The following is an 8,045-nucleotide window of genomic DNA, read 5'->3' on the forward strand; positions in this document are numbered from 1 at the left end:
CTGATATAAAGTTCATCTCCTGGATCGTTGTGAGCTGATCACAATTCTCTGTCGAAGTTGACTGACTATTCCTGGCAGATTTTCTGATTTCTTTCCTTGCGCCATATGGATTCCTTTTCCTTCAAGATTTCTCCTCTTTTGCCTCTTTTGTGCTCCTCGGCTTTATTTGTGACCTAAAAACACAAACTAAGTTAAAATCAATATTGTTAAAGGAATTACATAACTAAATAGGGTCGGAAATACATTAAGGACGTTGCATAAAATGCACCTATCAATGGACGAGTGTAAATACATACATATATTATAGAGTCTGAGAGGCTCGATATTTTATGAGATAAAAGTTTTATCGCTTGCGGCATGCATTCGATTTTTCCTTAGAAATTAATTTGGGGAAACATAAATATTTTATTTATTATTTTATTTTTGTCCACTCACTCTAACGTTATTAAATGTTTTCCCCTGGGCCCTTCGTTTTAAATTGCCCAGTCTGCAGAGTTCGGGTTAGATCTAGTAGGAGGCGAGGCATAGTCACCCGCATTTCCGCCAGTTTTCATTAGTAGGTTACATGTTTAACCTACTCGTGTTTTCTTGCTTCCGCTAGTGTCTAGTAGCTCTGAATACTTTGGGATTATTGTATTTTATGTTTAGAATTTCTGAAGGATAATTATGTGATGTTTGGACGTGTTGTATTAAGAGTGTAATTTGGAATTTTCGAGTTAGGGTTGTCCATTTTCAAGGGAGATTTTCTCAAGCTTTTCAGTAAATTTTCCTTGGAGGTGGTCCCCGCACGACTTACTCCGGGTTTCAGGGTGAAATTCGGGGTGGGTCGTGTCAGCCTGTCGTCTGATAAGCTATCAGACGACGGTTTTTCACCGTCATGTGAATGTTAGTCAGACGACAGATAATATGTCGTCTGAAATTTGACAAGTCTGGAAGGTTTCCGAACTTTATGTCGTCTGGATGAAAGACCAACAACATTTAAATGTTGAGTGAAAGAAGAAAAAATGAAGGATTTGTTGAAATAGATGTAGTGTGATACAACCTTACACTGCATATAATCGTTGACATACATAACCTACAACGACAAATACATTCACATGATGTGGTTAGATGAGCTTTCTAATGACAATTTAATTGTCTAATGTTGTCAAATTTAGAAAATTATTAGACTTTATATCGTCTGAATGGAAAACCAACGACATATATATGTCGTCTGATGAGGCACCTATATCGCTTGATAATTCGTTTAACTTCACTTTTATATTGTTGGGTAAGATGACTTATGTCGTTTGATTATCCATTGGACTTCATATTTTTGTTGCTTGTTAAAACGACTTTTGTCGTCTGATTGTCTATTGAACTACACATTCTTGTTTCTTGTTATGTCGTTTGATTGCGAATTAAACTTCATATATTTGTCGTCTCCAGAGGTATATTAAAAGAGTTGAATACCGGATTTGGACAGCCTTCCTCAAACAACATATATATGAGGTCTCAATTTTCAGCACAAAGTGAGAATTTCTAAGTTCGAATTGAAAATTTCAGTTTCTTTCAGACGACATATATTTGTCGTCAACAGAAGTACAATAAAAGAGTTAGCTGAAAACCCGATTTGGACAGCCTTCCTCAGACAACATATATATGATGTCTCAATTTTCAGCAAAAAGTGAAAATTTCTAAGTTCGAATTGAAAATTCCAGTTTCTTTCAGACGACATATATTTTTCGTCTCCAAAAATACATTAAAAGAGCTGAAAACTTGATTTGGACAGCCTTCCTCACACAACATATATATGAGGTCTTAATTTTCAACTAAATGTGAGAATGTCTGGGTTTGTTGACACCACACCTATATGTCATATGATTTTTACAAACCTAGAAAAAATGGAGTAGCCTCTAAAAGTATTGAAGTAGGATGTCATTGAGATGACTTTTACATTTTATATGTAGTCTAAAAAACCACAAAAACCATCAGACGACACTTTTTTAAAAATCTGTTTTATATGTCGTGCCTCTTGTGTCATCTGATGATGTTATTGGCATAGTGGCGGTCAACTCCACTCGATCAAGAAAAAGCTGTGGCTCTTGCAAAATGATAGTGTATGAGATAATCAACCTCTTCTTCCATTCTTGTATTGGAAGCTTGAAAAATTGCAAAGGCCTCATCCCTTCTTGCATTAGAAGCTTCCCACTTGGCAAAGACTTCAAGAAGTTAAGAACTTGGAGACTCATCACAATTTTCTTCTTGTTGGAATACTTGGGGTGTCATGGGCTCTTGATGCATGCTCATTTCGTACTCATACTCTTGCATGAATTTCGGGTGCTCAAATCTCAAAACACACTCAAAAGATGAGTGTTGTGGAGATCCACACAAGGCACAAGTATGGTTGAAATGCATGTGACTTTGGTTATATGGCTCCCATGGTTGATAAGCTTCACCATAATAACTTTGTTGCTGAAACTCCCTTGGATCATTCCATCCTTGCTTCCATCTATCCATGGCCCAATGATGTTTATGTACCTATAATTTCCTAAAGGATTAGTAATTAATAAAAATAAGAAATAAAAATAAAATCTAAAAATAAAAAATAAAACAGGGGAAAAGATTGATCTTTTATTTCAAGAGATTGATCTTTTCAGACCTCTGAAAATAGGTGCCCTCCGTGACTCTGAAAGATCGATCTCAAAATGGGAGAAATCGATTCTTTTATTCTTTTTTTTTTTTTTGAGAGATCGATCTTTTTTTCCTTATGTTCAGAAAATGATGCTCTCTCAGTACCTCCGAAAAGATCGATCTCCGAAAAGAAAAGATCAATCTTTTTTCTACTAAAATTTCAAATTGCACAACAGAGATCGATCTCTTTATGAAAAAGATCGATCTCTTTTGGGAAACTTCAAAAACAACAAAATTTACAAAAACACAAGTAGAATATCTAGCTTCCCTAAAGGCTAGCCAAGCTAGGGATAGGCTTTTAAACCAATACCCGGCAACGGCGCCAAAAACTTGTTAGCCAAAAAGCCACCCTCAAGTATAAGGGGTACAAGTAATAGTATAGGGATTAAGAAAGGTTGTTGAACCCACGAGGATTGGATTCCGATCCTTTCACTAGCTAGGGTGTTAACCTTAAGAGAGCTAGAATGTGCAAATGTACAATCACAAACCTAAACACACAAAGAAATCTAGGCTCATGGTGAGTATGTGCAACATGGAGTAGTGATTTGATTTTGGGTTTTTGAAGTAGTTAACTAAACTAAACTAAATGCTCAAATGTAAACTAAAATACTCTAAACTAAACTAGTGATCTAATGAATGGTGTTACAATTCGAATTGTCTACCACCAACCTCTCTTGCAAGTATTGATGCAAATCACTATGAATGATACTAAGCTAATCAACTAATTTCTCTTCTTGCATCCCTCTCGTATATGACAAAGGACATGTTCCTTTTGTGGTATCAAGCAACCTCTCTCGGGTGTAGTACTTAACTACTTAAGTTAACTAAACTAAACTAAACTAAATGCAACATGGAGTAGTGATTTGATTTTGGGTTTTTGAAGTAGTTGACTAAACTAAACTAAATGCTCAAATGACATGCTCGTATAACAAAAGACATGCTCCTTTTGTGGTATCAAGCAACCCCTCTCGGGTGTAGTACTTAACTACTTCAGTTATGCATTTCAATCCGGTTAGACATCTAATGCATTACCCTAAGTGCATAAAGTTTGGAGATGAAGAAACTATGCAAACCAACCAAGCTTATCTCTAAGTGATTGTAACTCACAACCCCTACATGCACATCTAATGTGTTTTTATCCTTTAATATTCAAAGGTTACCAAGCTCTAAACATTATCAAGTCATGGCAAACACACAAACTCAAAGTGGTAAATTCTAAACATATGCATTCAACTCTTGAATTAGCATGTAGAAATGTTAACTAAAATTGCATTACATCATAAAATATCATCAATCTATACAAGATTGGTTAGGGCTTTCAACCCTAACCCCAACAAAGTTACTACTCACTCATAACAGTACAAATCAACACCAAATCTAATATACATCAAGAAAAATTAAGGAGTTTAAGGAATGAGTGAACTAGTTGAAGCTTGACAAATTAATGGCTTGCTCCTCCATAAACCCTCAATCTATGCTCCTTGGATCCTCCTTGATGGTGGAATGGATGGATGATGGAGTTCTGGTTGATGATGAATGGAATGGAGATGAAGAGATGGGTGCTTCTTTGCATAATTTTGAGTGGTAGTGATGGAATAGTGGTGGTGGTTATGGAGTTTATAGTGGTGGAAGATGGTAGTTGTGGTGGTGGTGATGGAAGAGATGGAGTAGATTTGGTTTGTGTGTTTGGATTTTGGGAGAGATGAGATGGAAGTTTGTGGTGGAGATGGAGGAAAAGAGAGAGAATGGGTGAGTGGGTGGATGGTTGTGTGTAATAGGGCTGGGCACAAATCCTGTAAATCTCGGTCCCGTCCCGATCCTGGCGGGATTTGAAACTAAAAACACCGGTCCCATCCTGTCCCGTCCCATTAGAGAAACAATGGGACGGGACGCGGGATTGAAATTTTGAGTCCCGTCAGGCCCGTCCCGTCCCGTCTAACTTTTAAAATTCATAACTAATTGTAAAAAAATTATTTTTGAGATATCCCAACTCTCAAATGATCTTTAAGATGTCATCTATAACTTTCATGAAGACACTAAACTCATATAACGAACCAATTTGTACAGTTTTCGAAAAGAAGCCAACTGGTTCAAATCTCAGAATTTACTGATATAGACCCTAAACTTTAAGAAACCATAACTTAATCTAGAAAAATAGTTTTCACGTGATTCAAATTCTGGAATGAACCTTAAGATGTCTACTACAAATCTTATGAAGACACCAAGATGAAATTTCAAATGCAATGGTATGATTTCCAGAAGAAACGAAACTGATGCAGGATGGCTGGGATGGGGCTCGTCCCGTCTAACTTTCAAAATTCATAACTAATTGTAGAAAACTTATTTTTGGGAGATTCCAACTCTCAAATAATCTTTAGGATGTCTTCTGTAACTTTTATGAGAACACTAAACTCACATAACCAACCAATTTGTACAGTTTTTGAAAAGAAGCCAACTGGTTAAGAATCACAGAATTGACATGCAGAATTTATAGATGCAGACCCTAAACTTAAAAAAATCATAACTTAATTGAGAAAATCATTTTCAAGTGATTCAAATTCTGGAATGGACACTAAGATGTCGACTACAAATCTTATGAAGACACCTAAATGAAATTTCAAATGTAACTGTACGATTTCTAGAAGAAAGAAACTGATGCAGGATGGCCAGGATTGGGCCCGTCCCATCCTGATCCCGTCCCGTCCCATCCGGGATTAGGCCCGGCGGGATCGAGTCTGAAAAAAGTAAGGCCCGTCCCGATCCCGTCCCGATCCCGTCCCATGTGTAACAACCGGGACGGGACGTGGGATGACCTCAATCCCGTCCCATCCCGTCTCATGCCCACCCCTGTGTAATGAGAGAGGGAAAGTATTAAATAGAAGAATTAAGGGAAAGAGGAGAAGCTAGCCTTCTCCCATCCGGATGAAGCAAAGAAAGAAAGAGCAAAGAGCTAGACAAAAGTCAATAAAGCTAGCTAGGGAGGTTGAGTGATAGGGAGGAGAAAGAGAAGCATAATCATGAGCTATGAGAGAGTAGAGTAGGAAAAGGTGTGCATAGGGATGCCTATTATCCAAAGGATTATAGGGTAGAAGCAATTTTATTACTCAATCTCCTTAGTCATCCTTGTTCCTCTTTCATGGTGATAGGAAAAGCTTTGGCACCACCAAAAGTGATGGTGAGCCGCCATTAGTGGTGGTTCGCCAAAATCCGGAAATCTACATTTTGCTCCACATTTGACCGTTATTCTTTCTAGCTCCAATTTTCGATATTAATGCCAAAAATGCATGTTTCCATCACTCTTGCAATATTCCTAGATGAATATAAAATGATTTAGTGAAAGCTAAAATGAACTCAAAAACAAGGATTTTGTGAACTCAAATTACATTCACAATGCCCTAATTTCATTCACATCTCCTACCTCTTTCAGCCTCCTCCCTCCTCCCTCCTCCCTCAATGTGAGGAGTACCCTAGTAAAGGAACCAGGTTTCGGTGCTACCCAGTCAAGCCTCTAGCCCCCTCCCTTAATTTTGTCATGAAAAACACTCTTCAGACTACCCCACTTCATGTACTCATACACAAGAAGTCTCTCCTCTCCAACCTTGCAATACCCCAGTAAAGGAACCAAGTTTCGGTACTTGATTTTCCCAATAGTTTCCATTTCGGCCATAAACTCTCGATTTCCTTGACCTGTGACTTGAATAAGCTTCTTGATTGCAACAACACAGCCATAAACTCTCGATGAGTTGACGGAGCTGGACGAAGGGTTCGGGTTCGGGTACGGGCAATTCGGAGAGGGAGGAGGCCGGATCTGGTGGAGAGGGAGAGAGTGAGGGCTAGGTGATGGTGAGAGAAAATAAGAAGTGGTTGAGGTGGCTGGGTTTTGAAGAAGAAGATAAAATGGTCTCTATGGGAGAGAGAACAAGGAAAAGAGGGAAGAAGAACATGAAGTCGGATAGAGAGAGAGAGAGAGAGAGAGAGAGAGAGAGAGAGAGAGAGAGAGAGAGAGAGTAGTGACGGTATAAAAAGATAAAATGGTGGCCTTGAAATTTTCAAAAAAATTGGTTTGATAATTTTCCAATTTTTTGCGGAAAAGTTTGACCGCCTAAATATTTGGTCTGATGCGACGAAATCTTTAAATTTCGTTGCTTAACTGCTTACAATAATTTTTTAAAATTTAAAATTTAAAAACTTAACTGATAAAATTGGTAGATTACGGCAAATTAGGAAATCAAATGTTTCAATAACAAATTTAAAATAACCATTAAATGCAGTCATCATAAATTTATATCCTTTAAATCTTTAAATTTTTTTAAAAGGTTTAATTAGCCTTCTTTAACAAAAAAATAATAATTAATTAGCCTTGATTATCATAGAATATTATTGGAATAAAATTTAAATTGAGTGTTGACTTTCAAAAATTAACTAAATTAGTGTCTTAAAGATTAACATTAATGGGAAGAAATAAATATTTATACTATTAAAATGTTAGCCCAATGAATACAAATCATGTTAAGAATTTTTTACCTTATTAACATGCATGTGCTTTATTGCTTTAAACTTTTTTTTTAAATAGCACAAAATATTGTGGACTAAAGTGGTATGTGAACTAAAAATATTGAAGCTTGAAATTGAAAAATATAGAAGTGCAAAACTTGTTCTATGTGGAATAAAGTCGTATAGCTTAAGTTTTGTATCTTTAAGTTCATGAAACAAGTATAGCAGCGAAATTGAATTTGTAGAAAACGGCAGTTAGATATAATTAATATAAGAAAACATGTATGTAGAAAAAATATTAAACAGTTTGAAGTTCGGTAAGGCTTTGATCACGTCAGTCAACTATCGAACCGAAATTCTTACAAAACGAAAACGTTAATTAACGATTCTTCGAGGCTCCGTTTTTAGAACCGACGACGCTCACAGTCTCAAAATTGTTTACTCTATTAGCTTAGCAAAAAAATTGAAAAAAATGTCAATTTATATACTCTTGCTCTTTAGAAAAAAAAAAAAAAAACATTGATCCTTGGGCGACGAAAGTGTTTGGTTTCGTCGCCTAAGTTTTTATGTTTTTATTTGTAGTTTTTTTAAAATTACATGGTAAAATTTTGTCGCTTAAGTAAAACATTGTTCGTCGTCTAAGTTTTTTTTTTTAAAAAACTTTTTATTAAATAACTCACACACTCTACATATGTCAATGAGGTTTGAACTCATGACCTCAAATTTGTTAGTTAACAGCTTAACCAACCAGGCCACGGCTCCACGACATTGTTCGTCGTCTAAGTAATTACTTAAGCAATGAAAGTTGATTTCGTCACATAAGTGAATACTTAGACAACGAACAATGATGATCACCTAAGCGGTGAAACACATTGTTT

The sequence above is a fragment of the Fragaria vesca genome, linkage group LG2 (genome assembly GCF_000184155.1).
Source record: "Fragaria vesca subsp. vesca linkage group LG2, FraVesHawaii_1.0, whole genome shotgun sequence".
Taxonomy (NCBI): Eukaryota; Viridiplantae; Streptophyta; class Magnoliopsida; order Rosales; family Rosaceae; genus Fragaria; species Fragaria vesca.